This window comes from Hyla sarda, unplaced genomic scaffold (assembly GCF_029499605.1).
Source record: "Hyla sarda isolate aHylSar1 unplaced genomic scaffold, aHylSar1.hap1 scaffold_300, whole genome shotgun sequence".
Lineage (NCBI taxonomy): Eukaryota > Metazoa > Chordata > Amphibia > Anura > Hylidae > Hyla > Hyla sarda.
In genome coordinates this window covers 90,194-116,381 of record NW_026609716.1, presented here as the reverse complement: position 1 = coordinate 116,381, position 26,188 = coordinate 90,194, and the positions used below count along the sequence as shown (strand labels likewise).

Below are 26,188 nucleotides of genomic sequence, written 5' to 3'. Positions count from 1 at the left end.
TATAATGTTGTAAAAATGCTCTAGAAGCTAAAGTCGCAGAAATGTCACACATATTTGGCCTGCAACTTTCTGTGCGACAAATTCAGACAGGAAAAATCAGTATAAATCCTTAGAAAATTATCCCCCAGTGTCTCCATCTGCTGGCGGTATTGAATAAGCATTGCTGCACTGATGGGGTATGCATTAGACGAAAAAAAAGAAGAAAAAGAAGAATAATACGCCCAGAAAAGAGGCGAAAAGGAGAAAAACGTAAAAAAACGTGAAAAAAAAGTAAGAGGAAGAGAAGGGAAAAAAAGGTGGAAATGGGTTTAAAAGTGATTTCGGCGGAGAAATATATATATATATATATATATATATATATATATATATATATATATACGCGCACACACACACATATATATAAACGTATTCTCCGTTGAGATATTGCAGCCGCTGCTGTGTCCAGGCCCAGGAGCCTTAGCACTGTGCTGTGATGTCACTCAATACCACTGACATCACTAGGTGTAAACAACATCTCTCCTTTGCTGTGTATGTGACTATGGAGCTGTTTGGTGATGTCGTCTATTATGGCCTTCATAGAAGCAACAGGAGATTGTTGCATCCATCTAGAACCCTCAGAACTACAGTGCTATGATGTCACTCACTTCCACAGGCCTTGCAGAGTGTAAACAACAACAACCCAGCTTTGTTGTGTATGTAACCATAGGGATTGTGATGTCACCTAGAACCTTCACAGCAGCGACAGCTTTATGAGGAGCATCAGCACTGCTCTGCCTGAGCAGAACCATCACCGCCATAGGTTGTCAAATAACCCGGATTTAACCCACACAGGTAAGTCCAATGGGGTGCAGGCATGTCCTCTATGCTTACAGCTTCCCGTGGGTGTTGGTTTGATACCGTTTGGGGACAGCCAAGGAGGCATCTGCAGGCAACAAAGGTAGGTGTGTGCTTGTGTGTGTGTTTCCTATGCAGATCCTAAGCCCAGTGTCACATGCAAGTAGGAGGAGTAAGAAGGGTTCCTGGCAAATCCGGGTTATGGATTGCATTTAAAAAGGCCCCGTGGGAGTGCAATGGGCCCCTGTCTTGCTGCTTAGCAATAATGGTATGGGTTTAGGTTCTGCTGTGTGTACTGGTGGTTGACTGCCCCCCAGCCCAGAGTGTGCATGGAAAATTGTCTGGCAGCCTCCCTGACAGCAAGCAGTGATAGTGCCCATGAAGGGGACCTTGTTGGGCCCGCCCCTTTCACGGTTATCGCTTCTCGGCCTTTTGGCTAAGATCAAGTGTAGTATCTGTTCTTATCAGTTTAATATCTGATACGTCCCCTATCTGGGGACCATATATTAAATGGATTTTTGAGAACGGGGGCCGATTTCGAAGCTTGCTTCCGTCGCCCTATGCATTGACCCGATATGGCAGTATCTTCGGGTACAGTGCACCACCCCCTTACAGGGTTAAAAAGAAAGATTCCTACTTTCATTGCTACCTGCTTGCTGGCTAGCCAGCTAGCCAGCCCTGTGGGCCTTGCTGCTGCTGCTGCTGCTGCTGCTGCAGCCAAAAAACAAAAGGTGGTGCTGCTGCTGCTTCTGCTGCTTCTGCTGCTTCTGCTTGTGTCTGGCCGCTGTTGGAGCGTCCAGGCACAGGACTTCTGCTGCTGCTGACTAAATGGCCTCCTTAATTGGATCATTTGAGTAGCCAGCACACCTGTGCAGGTAGGGCATGACATGATAGGCAGCTGCCTTGATAGCGGGTGGGTGCTGAATGTTCCTAATTGACAAAATAAGATTAATGCTTATGAAGAAATATAAAATCTCATCCCTTCCCCAATATCGCGCCACACCCCTACCCCTTAATTCCCTGGTTGAACTTGATGGACATATGTCTTTTTTCGACCGTACTAACTATGTAACTATGTAACATAACATGGGGGGGTCTCCTGGCTGTTCACACAGGTGTGTCATTGCTGTACATTGACCATGCATTGCTTCTGTGGTATTGCAAAGGCAAAGACAAATGCTTCCAGCCATCCATTGCACTAATGGATTGGTCATCAGCTGGCTGTCTATGTCCCGCATCAATATAGACCAAAGTACAGAGGGTTAGGCTATGCTATAGTGCACCTACCTGATGCATCAGAAGGTGCGAGGCCCTTGCTAAATTCTGTGCACAGACTTTGAGATCTATGCTTTAGACTGTATCTAAACCTGCTCCAACATGGACTGACATTCTGGCCTACTTTCAGCCGATGCGACTTGTCTGTCGCTGAACAGTCGCTTTTTATGTATTCAGCACCTATGTATAATGTTGTAAAAATGCTCTAGAAGCTAAAGTCGCAGAAATGTCACACATATTTGGCCTGCAACTTTCTGTGCGACAAATTCAGACAGGAAAAATCAGTATAAATCCTTAGAAAATTATCCCCCAGTGTCTCCATCTGCTGGCGGTATTGAATAAGCATTGCTGCACTGATGGGGTATGCATTAGACGAAAAAAAAGAAGAAAAAGAAGAATAATACGCCCAGAAAAGAGGCGAAAAGGAGAAAAACGTAAAAAAACGTGAAAAAAAAGTAAGAGGAAGAGAAGGGAAAAAAAGGTGGAAATGGGTTTAAAAGTGATTTCGGCGGAGAAATATATATATATATATATATATATATATATATATATATATATACGCGCACACACACACATATATATAAACGTATTCTCCGTTGAGATATTGCAGCCGCTGCTGTGTCCAGGCCCAGGAGCCTTAGCACTGTGCTGTGATGTCACTCAATACCACTGACATCACTAGGTGTAAACAACATCTCTCCTTTGCTGTGTATGTGACTATGGAGCTGTTTGGTGATGTCGTCTATTATGGCCTTCATAGAAGCAACAGGAGATTGTTGCATCCATCTAGAACCCTCAGAACTACAGTGCTATGATGTCACTCACTTCCACAGGCCTTGCAGAGTGTAAACAACAACAACCCAGCTTTGTTGTGTATGTAACCATAGGGATTGTGATGTCACCTAGAACCTTCACAGCAGCGACAGCTTTATGAGGAGCATCAGCACTGCTCTGCCTGAGCAGAACCATCACCGCCATAGGTTGTCAAATAACCCGGATTTAACCCACACAGGTAAGTCCAATGGGGTGCAGGCATGTCCTCTATGCTTACAGCTTCCCGTGGGTGTTGGTTTGATACCGTTTGGGGACAGCCAAGGAGGCATCTGCAGGCAACAAAGGTAGGTGTGTGCTTGTGTGTGTGTTTCCTATGCAGATCCTAAGCCCAGTGTCACATGCAAGTAGGAGGAGTAAGAAGGGTTCCTGGCAAATCCGGGTTATGGATTGCATTTAAAAAGGCCCCGTGGGAGTGCAATGGGCCCCTGTCTTGCTGCTTAGCAATAATGGTATGGGTTTAGGTTCTGCTGTGTGTACTGGTGGTTGACTGCCCCCCAGCCCAGAGTGTGCATGGAAAATTGTCTGGCAGCCTCCCTGACAGCAAGCAGTGATAGTGCCCATGAAGGGGACCTTGTTGGGCCCGCCCCTTTCACGGTTATCGCTTCTCGGCCTTTTGGCTAAGATCAAGTGTAGTATCTGTTCTTATCAGTTTAATATCTGATACGTCCCCTATCTGGGGACCATATATTAAATGGATTTTTGAGAACGGGGGCCGATTTCGAAGCTTGCTTCCGTCGCCCTATGCATTGACCCGATATGGCAGTATCTTCGGGTACAGTGCACCACCCCCTTACAGGGTTAAAAAGAAAGATTCCTACTTTCATTGCTACCTGCTTGCTGGCTAGCCAGCTAGCCAGCCCTGTGGGCCTTGCTGCTGCTGCTGCTGCTGCTGCTGCAGCCAAAAAACAAAAGGTGGTGCTGCTGCTGCTTCTGCTGCTTCTGCTTGTGTCTGGCCGCTGTTGGAGCGTCCAGGCACAGGACTTCTGCTGCTGCTGACTAAATGGCCTCCTTAATTGGATCATTTGAGTAGCCAGCACACCTGTGCAGGTAGGGCATGACATGATAGGCAGCTGCCTTGATAGCGGGTGGGTGCTGAATGTTCCTAATTGACAAAATAAGATTAATGCTTATGAAGAAATATAAAATCTCATCCCTTCCCCAATATCGCGCCACACCCCTACCCCTTAATTCCCTGGTTGAACTTGATGGACATATGTCTTTTTTCGACCGTACTAACTATGTAACTATGTAACATAACATGGGGGGGTCTCCTGGCTGTTCACACAGGTGTGTCATTGCTGTACATTGACCATGCATTGCTTCTGTGGTATTGCAAAGGCAAAGACAAATGCTTCCAGCCATCAATTGCACTAATGGATTGGTCATCAGCTGGCTGTCTATGTCTCGCATCAATATAGACCAAAGTACAGAGGGTTAGGCTATGCTATAGTGCACCTACCTGATGCATCAGAAGGTGCGAGGCCCTTGCTAAATTCTGTGCACAGACTTTGAGATCTATGCTTTAGACTGTATCTAAACCTGCTCCAACATGGACTGACATTCTGGCCTACTTTCAGCCGATGCGACTTGTCTGTCGCTGAACAGTCGCTTTTTATGTATTCAGCACCTATGTATAATGTTGTAAAAATGCTCTAGAAGCTAAAGTCGCAGAAATGTCACACATATTTGGCCTGCAACTTTCTGTGCGACAAATTCAGACAGGAAAAATCAGTATAAATCCTTAGAAAATTATCCCCCAGTGTCTCCATCTGCTGGCGGTATTGAATAAGCATTGCTGCACTGATGGGGTATGCATTAGACGAAAAAAAAGAAGAAAAAGAAGAATAATACGCCCAGAAAAGAGGCGAAAAGGAGAAAAATGTAAAAAAACTTGAAAAAAAAGTAAGAGGAAGAGAAGGGAAAAAAAGGTGGAAATGGGTTTAAAAGTGATTTCGGCGGAGAAATATATATATATATATATATATATATATATATATACGCGCACACACACACATATATATAAACGTATTCTCCGTTGAGATATTGCAGCCGCTGCTGTGTCCAGGCCCAGGAGCCTTAGCACTGTGCTGTGATGTCACTCAATACCACTGACATCACTAGGTGTAAACAACATCTCTCCTTTGCTGTGTATGTGACTATGGAGCTGTTTGGTGATGTCGTCTATTATGGCCTTCATAGAAGCAACAGGAGATTGTTGCATCCATCTAGAACCCTCAGAACTACAGTGCTATGATGTCACTCACTTCCACAGGCCTTGCAGAGTGTAAACAACAACAACCCAGCTTTGTTGTGTATGTAACCATAGGGATTGTGATGTCACCTAGAACCTTCACAGCAGCGACAGCTTTATGAGGAGCATCAGCACTGCTCTGCCTGAGCAGAACCATCACCGCCATAGGTTGTCAAATAACCCGGATTTAACCCACACAGGTAAGTCCAATGGGGTGCAGGCATGTCCTCTATGCTTACAGCTTCCCGTGGGTGTTGGTTTGATACCGTTTGGGGACAGCCAAGGAGGCATCTGCAGGCAACAAAGGTAGGTGTGTGCTTGTGTGTGTGTTTCCTATGCAGATCCTAAGCCCAGTGTCACATGCAAGTAGGAGGAGTAAGAAGGGTTCCTGGCAAATCCGGGTTATGGATTGCATTTAAAAAGGCCCCGTGGGAGTGCAATGGGCCCCTGTCTTGCTGCTTAGCAATAATGGTATGGGTTTAGGTTCTGCTGTGTGTACTGGTGGTTGACTGCCCCCCAGCCCAGAGTGTGCATGGAAAATTGTCTGGCAGCCTCCCTGACAGCAAGCAGTGATAGTGCCCATGAAGGGGACCTTGTTGGGCCCGCCCCTTTCACGGTTATCGCTTCTCGGCCTTTTGGCTAAGATCAAGTGTAGTATCTGTTCTTATCAGTTTAATATCTGATACGTCCCCTATCTGGGGACCATATATTAAATGGATTTTTGAGAACGGGGGCCGATTTCGAAGCTTGCTTCCGTCGCCCTATGCATTGACCCGATATGGCAGTATCTTCGGGTACAGTGCACCACCCCCTTACAGGGTTAAAAAGAAAGATTCCTACTTTCATTGCTACCTGCTTGCTGGCTAGCCAGCTAGCCAGCCCTGTGGGCCTTGCTGCTGCTGCTGCTGCTGCAGCCAAAAAACAAAAGGTGGTGCTGCTGCTGCTTCTGCTGCTTCTGCTTGTGTCTGGCCGCTGTTGGAGCGTCCAGGCACAGGACTTCTGCTGCTGCTGACTAAATGGCCTCCTTAATTGGATCATTTGAGTAGCCAGCACACCTGTGCAGGTAGGGCATGACATGATAGGCAGCTGCCTTGATAGCGGGTGGGTGCTGAATGTTCCTAATTGACAAAATAAGATTAATGCTTATGAAGAAATATAAAATCTCATCCCTTCCCCAATATCGCGCCACACCCCTACCCCTTAATTCCCTGGTTGAACTTGATGGACATATGTCTTTTTTCGACCGTACTAACTATGTAACTATGTAACATAACATGGGGGGGTCTCCTGGCTGTTCACACAGGTGTGTCATTGCTGTACATTGACCATGCATTGCTTCTGTGGTATTGCAAAGGCAAAGACAAATGCTTCCAGCCATCCATTGCACTAATGGATTGGTCATCAGCTGGCTGTCTATGTCCCGCATCAATATAGACCAAAGTACAGAGGGTTAGGCTATGCTATAGTGCACCTACCTGATGCATCAGAAGGTGCGAGGCCCTTGCTAAATTCTGTGCACAGACTTTGAGATCTATGCTTTAGACTGTATCTAAACCTGCTCCAACATGGACTGACATTCTGGCCTACTTTCAGCCGATGCGACTTGTCTGTCGCTGAACAGTCGCTTTTTATGTATTCAGCACCTATGTATAATGTTGTAAAAATGCTCTAGAAGCTAAAGTCGCAGAAATGTCACACATATTTGGCCTGCAACTTTCTGTGCGACAAATTCAGACAGGAAAAATCAGTATAAATCCTTAGAAAATTATCCCCCAGTGTCTCCATCTGCTGGCGGTATTGAATAAGCATTGCTGCACTGATGGGGTATGCATTAGACGAAAAAAAAGAAGAAAAAGAAGAATAATACGCCCAGAAAAGAGGCGAAAAGGAGAAAAACGTAAAAAAACGTGAAAAAAAAGTAAGAGGAAGAGAAGGGAAAAAAAGGTGGAAATGGGTTTAAAAGTGATTTCGGCGGAGAATATATATATATATATATATATATATATATATATATATATATATATATACGCGCACACACACACATATATATAAACGTATTCTCCGTTGAGATATTGCAGCCGCTGCTGTGTCCAGGCCCAGGAGCCTTAGCACTGTGCTGTGATGTCACTCAATACCACTGACATCACTAGGTGTAAACAACATCTCTCCTTTGCTGTGTATGTGACTATGGAGCTGTTTGGTGATGTCGTCTATTATGGCCTTCATAGAAGCAACAGGAGATTGTTGCATCCATCTAGAACCCTCAGAACTACAGTGCTATGATGTCACTCACTTCCACAGGCCTTGCAGAGTGTAAACAACAACAACCCAGCTTTGTTGTGTATGTAACCATAGGGATTGTGATGTCACCTAGAACCTTCACAGCAGCGACAGCTTTATGAGGAGCATCAGCACTGCTCTGCCTGAGCAGAACCATCACCGCCATAGGTTGTCAAATAACCCGGATTTAACCCACACAGGTAAGTCCAATGGGGTGCAGGCATGTCCTCTATGCTTACAGCTTCCCGTGGGTGTTGGTTTGATACCGTTTGGGGACAGCCAAGGAGGCATCTGCAGGCAACAAAGGTAGGTGTGTGCTTGTGTGTGTGTTTCCTATGCAGATCCTAAGCCCAGTGTCACATGCAAGTAGGAGGAGTAAGAAGGGTTCCTGGCAAATCCGGGTTATGGATTGCATTTAAAAAGGCCCCGTGGGAGTGCAATGGGCCCCTGTCTTGCTGCTTAGCAATAATGGTATGGGTTTAGGTTCTGCTGTGTGTACTGGTGGTTGACTGCCCCCCAGCCCAGAGTGTGCATGGAAAATTGTCTGGCAGCCTCCCTGACAGCAAGCAGTGATAGTGCCCATGAAGGGGACCTTGTTGGGCCCGCCCCTTTCACGGTTATCGCTTCTCGGCCTTTTGGCTAAGATCAAGTGTAGTATCTGTTCTTATCAGTTTAATATCTGATACGTCCCCTATCTGGGGACCATATATTAAATGGATTTTTGAGAACGGGGGCCGATTTCGAAGCTTGCTTCCGTCGCCCTATGCATTGACCCGATATGGCAGTATCTTCGGGTACAGTGCACCACCCCCTTACAGGGTTAAAAAGAAAGATTCCTACTTTCATTGCTACCTGCTTGCTGGCTAGCCAGCTAGCCAGCCCTGTGGGCCTTGCTGCTGCTGCTGCTGCTGCTGCTGCAGCCAAAAAACAAAAGGTGGTGCTGCTGCTGCTTCTGCTGCTTCTGCTTGTGTCTGGCCGCTGTTGGAGCGTCCAGGCACAGGACTTCTGCTGCTGCTGACTAAATGGCCTCCTTAATTGGATCATTTGAGTAGCCAGCACACCTGTGCAGGTAGGGCATGACATGATAGGCAGCTGCCTTGATAGCGGGTGGGTGCTGAATGTTCCTAATTGACAAAATAAGATTAATGCTTATGAAGAAATATAAAATCTCATCCCTTCCCCAATATCGCGCCACACCCCTACCCCTTAATTCCCTGGTTGAACTTGATGGACATATGTCTTTTTTCGACCGTACTAACTATGTAACTATGTAACATAACATGGGGGGGGGGTCTCCTGGCTGTTCACACAGGTGTGTCATTGCTGTACATTGACCATGCATTGCTTCTGTGGTATTGCAAAGGCAAAGACAAATGCTTCCAGCCATCCATTGCACTAATGGATTGGTCATCAGCTGGCTGTCTATGTCCCGCATCAATATAGACCAAAGTACAGAGGGTTAGGCTATGCTATAGTGCACCTACCTGATGCATCAGAAGGTGCGAGGCCCTTGCTAAATTCTGTGCACAGACTTTGAGATCTATGCTTTAGACTGTATCTAAACCTGCTCCAACATGGACTGACATTCTGGCCTACTTTCAGCCGATGCGACTTGTCTGTCGCTGAACAGTCGCTTTTTATGTATTCAGCACCTATGTATAATGTTGTAAAAATGCTCTAGAAGCTAAAGTCGCAGAAATGTCACACATATTTGGCCTGCAACTTTCTGTGCGACAAATTCAGACAGGAAAAATCAGTATAAATCCTTAGAAAATTATCCCCCAGTGTCTCCATCTGCTGGCGGTATTGAATAAGCATTGCTGCACTGATGGGGTATGCATTAGACGAAAAAAAAGAAGAAAAAGAAGAATAATACGCCCAGAAAAGAGGCGAAAAGGAGAAAAACGTAAAAAAACGTGAAAAAAAAGTAAGAGGAAGAGAAGGGAAAAAAAGGTGGAAATGGGTTTAAAAGTGATTTCGGCGGAGAAATATATATATATATATATATATATATATATATATATATATATATACGCGCACACACACACATATATATAAACGTATTCTCCGTTGAGATATTGCAGCCGCTGCTGTGTCCAGGCCCAGGAGCCTTAGCACTGTGCTGTGATGTCACTCAATACCACTGACATCACTAGGTGTAAACAACATCTCTCCTTTGCTGTGTATGTGACTATGGAGCTGTTTGGTGATGTCGTCTATTATGGCCTTCATAGAAGCAACAGGAGATTGTTGCATCCATCTAGAACCCTCAGAACTACAGTGCTATGATGTCACTCACTTCCACAGGCCTTGCAGAGTGTAAACAACAACAACCCAGCTTTGTTGTGTATGTAACCATAGGGATTGTGATGTCACCTAGAACCTTCACAGCAGCGACAGCTTTATGAGGAGCATCAGCACTGCTCTGCCTGAGCAGAACCATCACCGCCATAGGTTGTCAAATAACCCGGATTTAACCCACACAGGTAAGTCCAATGGGGTGCAGGCATGTCCTCTATGCTTACAGCTTCCCGTGGGTGTTGGTTTGATACCGTTTGGGGACAGCCAAGGAGGCATCTGCAGGCAACAAAGGTAGGTGTGTGCTTGTGTGTGTGTTTCCTATGCAGATCCTAAGCCCAGTGTCACATGCAAGTAGGAGGAGTAAGAAGGGTTCCTGGCAAATCCGGGTTATGGATTGCATTTAAAAAGGCCCCGTGGGAGTGCAATGGGCCCCTGTCTTGCTGCTTAGCAATAATGGTATGGGTTTAGGTTCTGCTGTGTGTACTGGTGGTTGACTGCCCCCCAGCCCAGAGTGTGCATGGAAAATTGTCTGGCAGCCTCCCTGACAGCAAGCAGTGATAGTGCCCATGAAGGGGACCTTGTTGGGCCCGCCCCTTTCACGGTTATCGCTTCTCGGCCTTTTGGCTAAGATCAAGTGTAGTATCTGTTCTTATCAGTTTAATATCTGATACGTCCCCTATCTGGGGACCATATATTAAATGGATTTTTGAGAACGGGGGCCGATTTCGAAGCTTGCTTCCGTCGCCCTATGCATTGACCCGATATGGCAGTATCTTCGGGTACAGTGCACCACCCCCTTACAGGGTTAAAAAGAAAGATTCCTACTTTCATTGCTACCTGCTTGCTGGCTAGCCAGCTAGCCAGCCCTGTGGGCCTTGCTGCTGCTGCTGCTGCTGCTGCTGCAGCCAAAAAACAAAAGGTGGTGCTGCTGCTGCTTCTGCTGCTTCTGCTGCTTCTGCTTGTGTCTGGCCGCTGTTGGAGCGTCCAGGCACAGGACTTCTGCTGCTGCTGACTAAATGGCCTCCTTAATTGGATCATTTGAGTAGCCAGCACACCTGTGCAGGTAGGGCATGACATGATAGGCAGCTGCCTTGATAGCGGGTGGGTGCTGAATGTTCCTAATTGACAAAATAAGATTAATGCTTATGAAGAAATATAAAATCTCATCCCTTCCCCAATATCGCGCCACACCCCTACCCCTTAATTCCCTGGTTGAACTTGATGGACATATGTCTTTTTTCGACCGTACTAACTATGTAACTATGTAACATAACATGGGGGGGTCTCCTGGCTGTTCACACAGGTGTGTCATTGCTGTACATTGACCATGCATTGCTTCTGTGGTATTGCAAAGGCAAAGACAAATGCTTCCAGCCATCCATTGCACTAATGGATTGGTCATCAGCTGGCTGTCTATGTCCCGCATCAATATAGACCAAAGTACAGAGGGTTAGGCTATGCTATAGTGCACCTACCTGATGCATCAGAAGGTGCGAGGCCCTTGCTAAATTCTGTGCACAGACTTTGAGATCTATGCTTTAGACTGTATCTAAACCTGCTCCAACATGGACTGACATTCTGGCCTACTTTCAGCCGATGCGACTTGTCTGTCGCTGAACAGTCGCTTTTTATGTATTCAGCACCTATGTATAATGTTGTAAAAATGCTCTAGAAGCTAAAGTCGCAGAAATGTCACACATATTTGGCCTGCAACTTTCTGTGCGACAAATTCAGACAGGAAAAATCAGTATAAATCCTTAGAAAATTATCCCCCAGTGTCTCCATCTGCGCGGTATTGAATAAGCATTGCTGCACTGATGGGGTATGCATTAGACGAAAAAAAAGAAGAAAAAGAAGAATAATACGCCCAGAAAAGAGGCGAAAAGGAGAAAAACGTAAAAAAACGTGAAAAAAAAGTAAGAGGAAGAGAAGGGAAAAAAAGGTGGAAATGGGTTTAAAAGTGATTTCGGCGGAGAATATATATATATATATATATATATATATATATATATATATATATATATATATACGCGCACACACACACATATATATAAACGTATTCTCCGTTGAGATATTGCAGCCGCTGCTGTGTCCAGGCCCAGGAGCCTTAGCACTGTGCTGTGATGTCACTCAATACCACTGACATCACTAGGTGTAAACAACATCTCTCCTTTGCTGTGTATGTGACTATGGAGCTGTTTGGTGATGTCGTCTATTATGGCCTTCATAGAAGCAACAGGAGATTGTTGCATCCATCTAGAACCCTCAGAACTACAGTGCTATGATGTCACTCACTTCCACAGGCCTTGCAGAGTGTAAACAACAACAACCCAGCTTTGTTGTGTATGTAACCATAGGGATTGTGATGTCACCTAGAACCTTCACAGCAGCGACAGCTTTATGAGGAGCATCAGCACTGCTCTGCCTGAGCAGAACCATCACCGCCATAGGTTGTCAAATAACCCGGATTTAACCCACACAGGTAAGTCCAATGGGGTGCAGGCATGTCCTCTATGCTTACAGCTTCCCGTGGGTGTTGGTTTGATACCGTTTGGGGACAGCCAAGGAGGCATCTGCAGGCAACAAAGGTAGGTGTGTGCTTGTGTGTGTGTTTCCTATGCAGATCCTAAGCCCAGTGTCACATGCAAGTAGGAGGAGTAAGAAGGGTTCCTGGCAAATCCGGGTTATGGATTGCATTTAAAAAGGCCCCGTGGGAGTGCAATGGGCCCCTGTCTTGCTGCTTAGCAATAATGGTATGGGTTTAGGTTCTGCTGTGTGTACTGGTGGTTGACTGCCCCCCAGCCCAGAGTGTGCATGGAAAATTGTCTGGCAGCCTCCCTGACAGCAAGCAGTGATAGTGCCCATGAAGGGGACCTTGTTGGGCCCGCCCCTTTCACGGTTATCGCTTCTCGGCCTTTTGGCTAAGATCAAGTGTAGTATCTGTTCTTATCAGTTTAATATCTGATACGTCCCCTATCTGGGGACCATATATTAAATGGATTTTTGAGAACGGGGGCCGATTTCGAAGCTTGCTTCCGTCGCCCTATGCATTGACCCGATATGGCAGTATCTTCGGGTACAGTGCACCACCCCCTTACAGGGTTAAAAAGAAAGATTCCTACTTTCATTGCTACCTGCTTGCTGGCTAGCCAGCTAGCCAGCCCTGTGGGCCTTGCTGCTGCTGCTGCTGCTGCTGCTGCAGCCAAAAAACAAAAGGTGGTGCTGCTGCTGCTTCTGCTGCTTCTGCTTGTGTCTGGCCGCTGTTGGAGCGTCCAGGCACAGGACTTCTGCTGCTGCTGACTAAATGGCCTCCTTAATTGGATCATTTGAGTAGCCAGCACACCTGTGCAGGTAGGGCATGACATGATAGGCAGCTGCCTTGATAGCGGGTGGGTGCTGAATGTTCCTAATTGACAAAATAAGATTAATGCTTATGAAGAAATATAAAATCTCATCCCTTCCCCAATATCGCGCCACACCCCTACCCCTTAATTCCCTGGTTGAACTTGATGGACATATGTCTTTTTTCGACCGTACTAACTATGTAACTATGTAACATAACATGGGGGGGTCTCCTGGCTGTTCACACAGGTGTGTCATTGCTGTACATTGACCATGCATTGCTTCTGTGGTATTGCAAAGGCAAAGACAAATGCTTCCAGCCATCCATTGCACTAATGGATTGGTCATCAGCTGGCTGTCTATGTCCCGCATCAATATAGACCAAAGTACAGAGGGTTAGGCTATGCTATAGTGCACCTACCTGATGCATCAGAAGGTGCGAGGCCCTTGCTAAATTCTGTGCACAGACTTTGAGATCTATGCTTTAGACTGTATCTAAACCTGCTCCAACATGGACTGACATTCTGGCCTACTTTCAGCCGATGCGACTTGTCTGTCGCTGAACAGTCGCTTTTTATGTATTCAGCACCTATGTATAATGTTGTAAAAATGCTCTAGAAGCTAAAGTCGCAGAAATGTCACACATATTTGGCCTGCAACTTTCTGTGCGACAAATTCAGACAGGAAAAATCAGTATAAATCCTTAGAAAATTATCCCCCAGTGTCTCCATCTGCTGGCGGTATTGAATAAGCATTGCTGCACTGATGGGGTATGCATTAGACGAAAAAAAAGAAGAAAAAGAAGAATAATACGCCCAGAAAAGAGGCGAAAAGGAGAAAAACGTAAAAAAACGTGAAAAAAAAGTAAGAGGAAGAGAAGGGAAAAAAAGGTGGAAATGGGTTTAAAAGTGATTTCGGCGGAGAAATATATATATATATATATATATATATATATATATATATATATATATATATATACGCGCACACACACACATATATATAAACGTATTCTCCGTTGAGATATTGCAGCCGCTGCTGTGTCCAGGCCCAGGAGCCTTAGCACTGTGCTGTGATGTCACTCAATACCACTGACATCACTAGGTGTAAACAACATCTCTCCTTTGCTGTGTATGTGACTATGGAGCTGTTTGGTGATGTCGTCTATTATGGCCTTCATAGAAGCAACAGGAGATTGTTGCATCCATCTAGAACCCTCAGAACTACAGTGCTATGATGTCACTCACTTCCACAGGCCTTGCAGAGTGTAAACAACAACAACCCAGCTTTGTTGTGTATGTAACCATAGGGATTGTGATGTCACCTAGAACCTTCACAGCAGCGACAGCTTTATGAGGAGCATCAGCACTGCTCTGCCTGAGCAGAACCATCACCGCCATAGGTTGTCAAATAACCCGGATTTAACCCACACAGGTAAGTCCAATGGGGTGCAGGCATGTCCTCTATGCTTACAGCTTCCCGTGGGTGTTGGTTTGATACCGTTTGGGGACAGCCAAGGAGGCATCTGCAGGCAACAAAGGTAGGTGTGTGCTTGTGTGTGTGTTTCCTATGCAGATCCTAAGCCCAGTGTCACATGCAAGTAGGAGGAGTAAGAAGGGTTCCTGGCAAATCCGGGTTATGGATTGCATTTAAAAAGGCCCCGTGGGAGTGCAATGGGCCCCTGTCTTGCTGCTTAGCAATAATGGTATGGGTTTAGGTTCTGCTGTGTGTACTGGTGGTTGACTGCCCCCCAGCCCAGAGTGTGCATGGAAAATTGTCTGGCAGCCTCCCTGACAGCAAGCAGTGATAGTGCCCATGAAGGGGACCTTGTTGGGCCCGCCCCTTTCACGGTTATCGCTTCTCGGCCTTTTGGCTAAGATCAAGTGTAGTATCTGTTCTTATCAGTTTAATATCTGATACGTCCCCTATCTGGGGACCATATATTAAATGGATTTTTGAGAACGGGGGCCGATTTCGAAGCTTGCTTCCGTCGCCCTATGCATTGACCCGATATGGCAGTATCTTCGGGTACAGTGCACCACCCCCTTACAGGGTTAAAAAGAAAGATTCCTACTTTCATTGCTACCTGCTTGCTGGCTAGCCAGCTAGCCAGCCCTGTGGGCCTTGCTGCTGCTGCTGCTGCTGCTGCTGCAGCCAAAAAACAAAAGGTGGTGCTGCTGCTGCTTCTGCTGCTTCTGCTTGTGTCTGGCCGCTGTTGGAGCGTCCAGGCACAGGACTTCTGCTGCTGCTGACTAAATGGCCTCCTTAATTGGATCATTTGAGTAGCCAGCACACCTGTGCAGGTAGGGCATGACATGATAGGCAGCTGCCTTGATAGCGGGTGGGTGCTGAATGTTCCTAATTGACAAAATAAGATTAATGCTTATGAAGAAATATAAAATCTCATCCCTTCCCCAATATCGCGCCACACCCCTACCCCTTAATTCCCTGGTTGAACTTGATGGACATATGTCTTTTTTCGACCGTACTAACTATGTAACTATGTAACATAACATGGGGGGGTCTCCTGGCTGTTCACACAGGTGTGTCATTGCTGTACATTGACCATGCATTGCTTCTGTGGTATTGCAAAGGCAAAGACAAATGCTTCCAGCCATCCATTGCACTAATGGATTGGTCATCAGCTGGCTGTCTATGTCCCGCATCAATATAGACCAAAGTACAGAGGGTTAGGCTATGCTATAGTGCACCTACCTGATGCATCAGAAGGTGCGAGGCCCTTGCTAAATTCTGTGCACAGACTTTGAGATCTATGCTTTAGACTGTATCTAAACCTGCTCCAACATGGACTGACATTCTGGCCTACTTTCAGCCGATGCGACTTGTCTGTCGCTGAACAGTCGCTTTTTATGTATTCAGCACCTATGTATAATGTTGTAAAAATGCTCTAGAAGCTAAAGTCGCAGAAATGTCACACATATTTGGCCTGCAACTTTCTGTGCGACAAATTCAGACAGGAAAAATCAGTATAAATCCTTAGAAAATTATCCCCCAGTGTCTCCATCTGCTGGCGGTATTGAATAAGCATTGCTGCACTGATGGGGTATGCATTAGACGAAAAAAAAGAAGAAAAAGAAGAATAATACGCCCAGAAAAGAGGCGAAAAGGAGAAAAACGTAAAAAAACGTGAAAAAAAAGTAAGAGGAAGAGAAGGGAAAAAAAGGTGGAAATGGGTTTAAAAGTGATTTCGGCGGAGAAATATATATATATATATATATATATATATATATATATATATATATATATACGCGCACACACACACATATATATAAACGTATTCTCCGTTGAGATATTGCAGCCGCTGCTGTGTCCAGGCCCAGGAGCCTTAGCACTGTGCTGTGATGTCACTCAATACCACTGACATCACTAGGTGTAAACAACATCTCTCCTTTGCTGTGTATGTGACTATGGAGCTGTTTGGTGATGTCGTCTATTATGGCCTTCATAGAAGCAACAGGAGATTGTTGCATCCATCTAGAACCCTCAGAACTACAGTGCTATGATGTCACTCACTTCCACAGGCCTTGCAGAGTGTAAACAACAACAACCCAGCTTTGTTGTGTATGTAACCATAGGGATTGTGATGTCACCTAGAACCTTCACAGCAGCGACAGCTTTATGAGGAGCATCAGCACTGCTCTGCCTGAGCAGAACCATCACCGCCATAGGTTGTCAAATAACCCGGATTTAACCCACACAGGTAAGTCCAATGGGGTGCAGGCATGTCCTCTATGCTTACAGCTTCCCGTGGGTGTTGGTTTGATACCGTTTGGGGACAGCCAAGGAGGCATCTGCAGGCAACAAAGGTAGGTGTGTGCTTGTGTGTGTGTTTCCTATGCAGATCCTAAGCCCAGTGTCACATGCAAGTAGGAGGAGTAAGAAGGGTTCCTGGCAAATCCGGGTTATGGATTGCATTTAAAAAGGCCCCGTGGGAGTGCAATGGGCCCCTGTCTTGCTGCTTAGCAATAATGGTATGGGTTTAGGTTCTGCTGTGTGTACTGGTGGTTGACTGCCCCCCAGCCCAGAGTGTGCATGGAAAATTGTCTGGCAGCCTCCCTGACAGCAAGCAGTGATAGTGCCCATGAAGGGGACCTTGTTGGGCCCGCCCCTTTCACGGTTATCGCTTCTCGGCCTTTTGGCTAAGATCAAGTGTAGTATCTGTTCTTATCAGTTTTCATGCTGGTGGGGATGGGTGCTGCATGGAGGATGCAGGTGTACCAGGGCTTTCCGGGGCTGGTTCTGAGGAATCAGCTCGACGGCTGCCCCGATGTGACCTGTTCCCTTCGGGTCTCGCCATGAGGCTGAGAGGGTCTAGAACCGAGGTACTTTTGTGCCTCGGGGAGTGGTGACCCCGAGGTGCCGAAACTCACTGGGAGAATAGACTCACTGAGTTGAAGCACGGGCACCATAATCTCTTCACCTTGTGGCACTCACCTCTTGATTCCCGGCCTTCTGGCTAGGATCAGAGAAATTTTTATAGATCCGGCCGGATGTCCGGGCAGTATATCTGCACACATTCACTTATTTATTTATTTTTTGTCTCACTGTGTCACTTTTTGCGTGTTGTGTGTTCACAGGATTTGTCAGGATGCGGTAGCCCTTCTGGGTGTCCCTCCTGGCGGTCTAGGGGAGGTGTGTGTGGCCATTAGGTTCCGCACCTCCCTGCAAACACCCCGGGTACTCCTGCTTTGGCAGGGTACCTACCGTAATCGGCTCTGCGGGCAGATACCTTGGCTAACGCCAAGGGGGATGCCGGGAGCATTTGTGGTCCCCTAGTAGCTTCGGCGAAAAGGGACATCGAACCTGGAACCTCGCAGGTACCTTTTGGTCCGGAGGCGAAGGGTAAGGTTTGTTGGGGGGCCTCTCTCCTATCGGAGAAGGGCTTGCGATAGACCGCATCCTTTGTGCACGTTTTTTTTTAGTGTAACACGTTTGCACTTTTTCTTGCACTTTGGGTGAATCGAAAGCACGTTCCTCGGCTTTAGATAAAAAAAAAAAAAAAAAAATCTGTTCTTATCAGTTTAATATCTGATACGTCCCCTATCTGGGGACCATATATTAAATGGATTTTTGAGAACGGGGGCCGATTTCGAAGCTTGCTTCCGTCGCCCTATGCATTGACCCGATATGGCAGTATCTTCGGGTACAGTGCACCACCCCCTTACAGGGTTAAAAAGAAAGATTCCTACTTTCATTGCTACCTGCTTGCTGGCTAGCCAGCTAGCCAGCCCTGTGGGCCTTGCTGCTGCTGCTGCTGCTGCTGCTGCAGCCAAAAAACAAAAGGTGGTGCTGCTGCTGCTTCTGCTGCTTCTGCTTGTGTCTGGCCGCTGTTGGAGCGTCCAGGCACAGGACTTCTGCTGCTGCTGACTAAATGGCCTCCTTAATTGGATCATTTGAGTAGCCAGCACACCTGTGCAGGTAGGGCATGACATGATAGGCAGCTGCCTTGATAGCGGGTGGGTGCTGAATGTTCCTAATTGACAAAATAAGATTAATGCTTATGAAGAAATATAAAATCTCATCCCTTCCCCAATATCGCGCCACACCCCTACCCCTTAATTCCCTGGTTGAACTTGATGGACATATGTCTTTTTTCGACCGTACTAACTATGTAACTATGTAACATAACATGGGGGGGTCTCCTGGCTGTTCACACAGGTGTGTCATTGCTGTACATTGACCATGCATTGCTTCTGTGGTATTGCAAAGGCAAAGACAAATGCTTCCAGCCATCCATTGCACTAATGGATTGGTCATCAGCTGGCTGTCTATGTCCCGCATCAATATAGACCAAAGTACAGAGGGTTAGGCTATGCTATAGTGCACCTACCTGATGCATCAGAAGGTGCGAGGCCCTTGCTAAATTCTGTGCACAGACTTTGAGATCTATGCTTTAGACTGTATCTAAACCTGCTCCAACATGGACTGACATTCTGGCCTACTTTCAGCCGATGCGACTTGTCTGTCGCTGAACAGTCGCTTTTTATGTATTCAGCACCTATGTATAATGTTGTAAAAATGCTCTAGAAGCTAAAGTCGCAGAAATGTCACACATATTTGGCCTGCAACTTTCTGTGCGACAAATTCAGACAGGAAAAATCAGTATAAATCCTTAGAAAATTATCCCCCAGTGTCTCCATCTGCTGGCGGTATTGAATAAGCATTGCTGCACTGATGGGGTATGCATTAGACGAAAAAAAAGAAGAAAAAGAAGAATAATACGCCCAGAAAAGAGGCGAAAAGGAGAAAAACGTAAAAAAACGTGAAAAAAAAGTAAGAGGAAGAGAAGGGAAAAAAAGGTGGAAATGGGTTTAAAAGTGATTTCGGCGGAGAAATATATATATATATATATATATATATATATATATATATATATATACGCGCACACACACACATATATATAAACGTATTCTCCGTTGAGATATTGCAGCCGCTGCTGTGTCCAGGCCCAGGAGCCTTAGCACTGTGCTGTGATGTCACTCAATACCACTGACATCACTAGGTGTAAACAACATCTCTCCTTTGCTGTGTATGTGACTATGGAGCTGTTTGGTGATGTCGTCTATTATGGCCTTCATAGAAGCAACAGGAGATTGTTGCATCCATCTAGAACCCTCAGAACTACAGTGCTATGATGTCACTCACTTCCACAGGCCTTGCAGAGTGTAAACAACAACAACCCAGCTTTGTTGTGTATGTAACCATAGGGATTGTGATGTCACCTAGAACCTTCACAGCAGCGACAGCTTTATGAGGAGCATCAGCACTGCTCTGCCTGAGCAGAACCATCACCGCCATAGGTTGTCAAATAACCCGGATTTAACCCACACAGGTAAGTCCAATGGGGTGCAGGCATGTCCTCTATGCTTACAGCTTCCCGTGGGTGTTGGTTTGATACCGTTTGGGGACAGCCAAGGAGGCATCTGCAGGCAACAAAGGTAGGTGTGTGCTTGTGTGTGTGTTTCCTATGCAGATCCTAAGCCCAGTGTCACATGCAAGTAGGAGGAGTAAGAAGGGTTCCTGGCAAATCCGGGTTATGGATTGCATTTAAAAAGGCCCCGTGGGAGTGCAATGGGCCCCTGTCTTGCTGCTTAGCAATAATGGTATGGGTTTAGGTTCTGCTGTGTGTACTGGTGGTTGACTGCCCCCCAGCCCAGAGTGTGCATGGAAAATTGTCTGGCAGCCTCCCTGACAGCAAGCAGTGATAGTGCCCATGAAGGGGACCTTGTTGGGCCCGCCCCTTTCACGGTTATCGCTTCTCGGCCTTTTGGCTAAGATCAAGTGTAGTATCTGTTCTTATCAGTTTTCATGCTGGTGGGGATGGGTGCTGCATGGAGGATGCAGGTGTACCAGGGCTTTCCGGGGCTGGTTCTGAGGAATCAGCTCGACGGCTGCCCCGATGTGACCTGTTCCCTCCGGGTCTCGCCATGAGGCTGAGAGGGTCTAGAGCCGAGGTACTTTTGTGCCTCGGGGAGTGGTGACCCCGAGGTGCCGAAACTCACTGGGAGAATAGACTCACTGAGTTGAAGCACGGGCACCATAATCTCTTCACCTTGTGGCACTCACCTCTTGATTCCCGGCCTTCTGGCTAGGATCAGAGAAATTTTTATAGATCCGGCCGGATGTCCGGGCAGTATATCTGCACACATTCACTTATTTATTTCCTTTTTGTCTCACTGTGTCACTTTTTGCGTGTTGTGTGTTCACAGGATTGGTCAGGATGCGGTAGCCCTTCTGGGTGTCCCTCCTGGCGGTCTAGGGGAGGTGTGTGTGGCCATTAGGTTCCGCACCTCCCTGCAAACACCCCGGGTACTCCTGCTTTGGCAGGGTACCTACCGTAATCGGCTCTGCGGGCAGATACCTTGGCTAACGCCAAGGGGGATGCCGGGAGCATTTGTGGTCCCCTAGTAGCTTCGGCGAAAAGGGACATCGAACCTGGAACCTCGCAGGTACCTTTTGGTCCGGAGGCGAAGGGTAAGGTTTGTTGGGGGGCCTCTCTCCTATCGGAGAAGGGCTTGCGATAGACCGCATCCTTTGTGCACGTTTTTTTAGTGTAACACGTTTGCACTTTTTCTTGCACTTTGGGTGAATCGAAAGCACGTTCCTCGGCTTTAGATAAAAAAAAATCTGTTCTTATCAGTTTAATATCTGATACGTCCCCTATCTGGGGACCATATATTAAATGGATTTTTGAGAACGGGGGCCGATTTCGAAGCTTGCTTCCGTCGCCCTATGCATTGACCCGATATGGCAGTATCTTCGGGTACAGTGCACCACCCCCTTACAGGGTTAAAAAGAAAGATTCCTACTTTCATTGCTACCTGCTTGCTGGCTAGCCAGCTAGCCAGCCCTGTGGGCCTTGCTGCTGCTGCTGCTGCTGCTGCAGCCAAAAAACAAAAGGTGGTGCTGCTGCTGCTTCTGCTGCTTCTGCTTGTGTCTGGCCGCTGTTGGAGCGTCCAGGCACAGGACTTCTGCTGCTGCTGACTAAATGGCCTCCTTAATTGGATCATTTGAGTAGCCAGCACACCTGTGCAGGTAGGGCATGACATGATAGGCAGCTGCCTTGATAGCGGGTGGGTGCTGAATGTTCCTAATTGACAAAATAAGATTAATGCTTATGAAGAAATATAAAATCTCATCCCTTCCCCAATATCGCGCCACACCCCTACCCCTTAATTCCCTGGTTGAACTTGATGGACATATGTCTTTTTTCGACCGTACTAACTATGTAACTATGTAACATAACATGGGGGGGTCTCCTGGCTGTTCACACAGGTGTGTCATTGCTGTACATTGACCATGCATTGCTTCTGTGGTATTGCAAAGGCAAAGACAAATGCTTCCAGCCATCCATTGCACTAATGGATTGGTCATCAGCTGGCTGTCTATGTCCCGCATCAATATAGACCAAAGTACAGAGGGTTAGGCTATGCTATAGTGCACCTACCTGATGCATCAGAAGGTGCGAGGCCCTTGCTAAATTCTGTGCACAGACTTTGAGATCTATGCTTTAGACTGTATCTAAACCTGCTCCAACATGGACTGACATTCTGGCCTACTTTCAGCCGATGCGACTTGTCTGTCGCTGAACAGTCGCTTTTTATGTATTCAGCACCTATGTATAATGTTGTAAAAATGCTCTAGAAGCTAAAGTCGCAGAAATGTCACACATATTTGGCCTGCAACTTTCTGTGCGACAAATTCAGACAGGAAAAATCAGTATAAATCCTTAGAAAATTATCCCCCAGTGTCTCCATCTGCTGGCGGTATTGAATAAGCATTGCTGCACTGATGGGGTATGCATTAGACGAAAAAAAAGAAGAAAAAGAAGAATAATACGCCCAGAAAAGAGGCGAAAAGGAGAAAAACGTAAAAAAACGTGAAAAAAAAGTAAGAGGAAGAGAAGGGAAAAAAAGGTGGAAATGGGTTTAAAAGTGATTTCGGCGGAGAAATATATATATATATATATATATATATATATATATATATACGCGCACACACACACATATATATAAACGTATTCTCCGTTGAGATATTGCAGCCGCTGCTGTGTCCAGGCCCAGGAGCCTTAGCACTGTGCTGTGATGTCACTCAATACCACTGACATCACTAGGTGTAAACAACATCTCTCCTTTGCTGTGTATGTGACTATGGAGCTGTTTGGTGATGTCGTCTATTATGGCCTTCATAGAAGCAACAGGAGATTGTTGCATCCATCTAGAACCCTCAGAACTACAGTGCTATGATGTCACTCACTTCCACAGGCCTTGCAGAGTGTAAACAACAACAACCCAGCTTTGTTGTGTATGTAACCATAGGGATTGTGATGTCACCTAGAACCTTCACAGCAGCGACAGCTTTATGAGGAGCATCAGCACTGCTCTGCCTGAGCAGAACCATCACCGCCATAGGTTGTCAAATAACCCGGATTTAACCCACACAGGTAAGTCCAATGGGGTGCAGGCATGTCCTCTATGCTTACAGCTTCCCGTGGGTGTTGGTTTGATACCGTTTGGGGACAGCCAAGGAGGCATCTGCAGGCAACAAAGGTAGGTGTGTGCTTGTGTGTGTGTTTCCTATGCAGATCCTAAGCCCAGTGTCACATGCAAGTAGGAGGAGTAAGAAGGGTTCCTGGCAAATCCGGGTTATGGATTGCATTTAAAAAGGCCCCGTGGGAGTGCAATGGGCCCCTGTCTTGCTGCTTAGCAATAATGGTATGGGTTTAGGTTCTGCTGTGTGTACTGGTGGTTGACTGCCCCCCAGCCCAGAGTGTGCATGGAAAATTGTCTGGCAGCCTCCCTGACAGCAAGCAGTGATAGTGCCCATGAAGGGGACCTTGTTGGGCCCGCCCCTTTCACGGTTATCGCTTCTCGGCCTTTTGGCTAAGATCAAGTGTAGTATCTGTTCTTATCAGTTTAATATCTGATACGTCCCCTATCTGGGGACCATATATTAAATGGATTTTTGAGAACGGGGGCCGATTTCGAAGCTTGCTTCCGTCGCCCTATGCATTGACCCGATATGGCAGTATCTTCGGGTACAGTGCACCACCCCCTTACAGGGTTAAAAAGAAAGATTCCTACTTTCATTGCTACCTGCTTGCTGGCTAGCCAGCTAGCCAGCCCTGTGGGCCTTGCTGCTGCTGCTGCTGCTGCTGCAGCCAAAAAACAAAAGGTGGTGCTGCTGCTGCTTCTGCTGCTTCTGCTTGTGTCTGGCCGCTGTTGGAGCGTCCAGGCACAGGACTTCTGCTGCTGCTGACTAAATGGCCTCCTTAATTGGATCATTTGAGTAGCCAGCACACCTGTGCAGGTAGGGCATGACATGATAGGCAGCTGCCTTGATAGCGGGTGGGTGCTGAATGTTCCTAATTGACAAAATAAGATTAATGCTTATGAAGAAATATAAAATCTCATCCCTTCCCCAATATCGCGCCACACCCCTACCCCTTAATTCCCTGGTTGAACTTGATGGACATATGTCTTTTTTCGACCGTACTAACTATGTAACTATGTAACATAACATGGGGGGGTCTCCTGGCTGTTCACACAGGTGTGTCATTGCTGTACATTGACCATGCATTGCTTCTGTGATATTGCAAAGGCAAAGACAAATGCTTCCAGCCATCCATTGCACTAATGGATTGGTCATCAGCTGGCTGTCTATGTCCCGCATCAATATAGACCAAAGTACAGAGGGTTAGGCTATGCTATAGTGCACCTACCTGATGCATCAGAAGGTGCGAGGCCCTTGCTAAATTCTGTGCACAGACTTTGAGATCTATGCTTTAGACTGTATCTAAACCTGCTCCAACATGGACTGACATTCTGGCCTACTTTCAGCCGATGCGACTTGTCTGTCGCTGAACAGTCGCTTTTTATGTATTCAGCACCTATGTATAATGTTGTAAAAATGCTCTAGAAGCTAAAGTCGCAGAAATGTCACACATATTTGGCCTGCAACTTTCTGTGCGACAAATTCAGACAGGAAAAATCAGTATAAATCCTTAGAAAATTATCCCCCAGTGTCTCCATCTGCTGGCGGTATTGAATAAGCATTGCTGCACTGATGGGGTATGCATTAGACGAAAAAAAAGAAGAAAAAGAAGAATAATACGCCCAGAAAAGAGGCGAAAAGGAGAAAAACGTAAAAAAACGTGAAAAAAAAGTAAGAGGAAGAGAAGGGAAAAAAAGGTGGAAATGGGTTTAAAAGTGATTTCGGCGGAGAAATATATATATATATATATATATATATATATATATATATATATATATACGCGCACACACACACATATATATAAACGTATTCTCCGTTGAGATATTGCAGCCGCTGCTGTGTCCAGGCCCAGGAGCCTTAGCACTGTGCTGTGATGTCACTCAATACCACTGACATCACTAGGTGTAAACAACATCTCTCCTTTGCTGTGTATGTGACTATGGAGCTGTTTGGTGATGTCGTCTATTATGGCCTTCATAGAAGCAACAGGAGATTGTTGCATCCATCTAGAACCCTCAGAACTACAGTGCTATGATGTCACTCACTTCCACAGGCCTTGCAGAGTGTAAACAACAACAACCCAGCTTTGTTGTGTATGTAACCATAGGGATTGTGATGTCACCTAGAACCTTCACAGCAGCGACAGCTTTATGAGGAGCATCAGCACTGCTCTGCCTGAGCAGAACCATCACCGCCATAGGTTGTCAAATAACCCGGATTTAACCCACACAGGTAAGTCCAATGGGGTGCAGGCATGTCCTCTATGCTTACAGCTTCCCGTGGGTGTTGGTTTGATACCGTTTGGGGACAGCCAAGGAGGCATCTGCAGGCAACAAAGGTAGGTGTGTGCTTGTGTGTGTGTTTCCTATGCAGATCCTAAGCCCAGTGTCACATGCAAGTAGGAGGAGTAAGAAGGGTTCCTGGCAAATCCGGGTTATGGATTGCATTTAAAAAGGCCCCGTGGGAGTGCAATGGGCCCCTGTCTTGCTGCTTAGCAATAATGGTATGGGTTTAGGTTCTGCTGTGTGTACTGGTGGTTGACTGCCCCCCAGCCCAGAGTGTGCATGGAAAATTGTCTGGCAGCCTCCCTGACAGCAAGCAGTGATAGTGCCCATGAAGGGGACCTTGTTGGGCCCGCCCCTTTCACGGTTATCGCTTCTCGGCCTTTTGGCTAAGATCAAGTGTAGTATCTGTTCTTATCAGTTTAATATCTGATACGTCCCCTATCTGGGGACCATATATTAAATGGATTTTTGAGAACGGGGGCCGATTTCGAAGCTTGCTTCCGTCGCCCTATGCATTGACCCGATATGGCAGTATCTTCGGGTACAGTGCACCACCCCCTTACAGGGTTAAAAAGAAAGATTCCTACTTTCATTGCTACCTGCTTGCTGGCTAGCCAGCTAGCCAGCCCTGTGGGCCTTGCTGCTGCTGCTGCTGCTGCTGCTGCAGCCAAAAAACAAAAGGTGGTGCTGCTGCTGCTTCTGCTGCTTCTGCTTGTGTCTGGCCGCTGTTGGAGCGTCCAGGCACAGGACTTCTGCTGCTGCTGACTAAATGGCC

General features: G+C 46.5%; 11 non-coding genes and 2 pseudogenes across 11 annotated transcripts; all 13 read left to right on the top strand.

The window, feature by feature from the left end:
* Positions 1-1,250: 1,250 nt before the first annotated feature.
* Positions 1,251-1,441, top strand: LOC130327620 (U2 spliceosomal RNA). The gene has a single exon (XR_008871970.1). It is a non-coding gene; the product is annotated as a U2 spliceosomal RNA (small nuclear RNA).
* A 2,099-nt stretch (positions 1,442-3,540) lies between these two features.
* LOC130327619 (U2 spliceosomal RNA) lies at positions 3,541-3,731 on the top strand. The gene has a single exon (XR_008871969.1). It is a non-coding gene; the product is annotated as a U2 spliceosomal RNA (small nuclear RNA).
* A 2,082-nt stretch (positions 3,732-5,813) lies between these two features.
* On the top strand, positions 5,814-6,004 carry LOC130327618 (U2 spliceosomal RNA). The gene has a single exon (XR_008871968.1). It is a non-coding gene; the product is annotated as a U2 spliceosomal RNA (small nuclear RNA).
* Positions 6,005-8,093: 2,089 nt separating this feature from the next.
* LOC130327617 (U2 spliceosomal RNA) lies at positions 8,094-8,284 on the top strand. The gene has a single exon (XR_008871967.1). It is a non-coding gene; the product is annotated as a U2 spliceosomal RNA (small nuclear RNA).
* Positions 8,285-10,379: 2,095 nt separating this feature from the next.
* On the top strand, positions 10,380-10,570 carry LOC130327616 (U2 spliceosomal RNA). The gene has a single exon (XR_008871966.1). It is a non-coding gene; the product is annotated as a U2 spliceosomal RNA (small nuclear RNA).
* Positions 10,571-12,676: 2,106 nt separating this feature from the next.
* Positions 12,677-12,867, top strand: LOC130327615 (U2 spliceosomal RNA). The gene has a single exon (XR_008871965.1). It is a non-coding gene; the product is annotated as a U2 spliceosomal RNA (small nuclear RNA).
* Positions 12,868-14,967: 2,100 nt separating this feature from the next.
* Positions 14,968-15,158, top strand: LOC130327614 (U2 spliceosomal RNA). Its single transcript, XR_008871964.1, has one exon. It is a non-coding gene; the product is annotated as a U2 spliceosomal RNA (small nuclear RNA).
* Positions 15,159-17,254: 2,096 nt separating this feature from the next.
* Positions 17,255-17,414, top strand: LOC130327577 (U2 spliceosomal RNA; annotated as a pseudogene).
* Positions 17,415-18,109: 695 nt separating this feature from the next.
* On the top strand, positions 18,110-18,294 carry LOC130327574 (U2 spliceosomal RNA). Its single transcript, XR_008871936.1, has one exon. It is a non-coding gene; the product is annotated as a U2 spliceosomal RNA (small nuclear RNA).
* A 2,092-nt stretch (positions 18,295-20,386) lies between these two features.
* On the top strand, positions 20,387-20,546 carry LOC130327582 (U2 spliceosomal RNA; annotated as a pseudogene).
* Positions 20,547-21,232: 686 nt separating this feature from the next.
* On the top strand, positions 21,233-21,414 carry LOC130327571 (U2 spliceosomal RNA). The gene has a single exon (XR_008871934.1). It is a non-coding gene; the product is annotated as a U2 spliceosomal RNA (small nuclear RNA).
* A 2,083-nt stretch (positions 21,415-23,497) lies between these two features.
* LOC130327612 (U2 spliceosomal RNA) lies at positions 23,498-23,688 on the top strand. Its single transcript, XR_008871963.1, has one exon. It is a non-coding gene; the product is annotated as a U2 spliceosomal RNA (small nuclear RNA).
* Positions 23,689-25,779: 2,091 nt separating this feature from the next.
* On the top strand, positions 25,780-25,970 carry LOC130327610 (U2 spliceosomal RNA). The gene has a single exon (XR_008871961.1). It is a non-coding gene; the product is annotated as a U2 spliceosomal RNA (small nuclear RNA).
* The last annotated feature ends 218 nt before the right edge of the window (positions 25,971-26,188 follow it).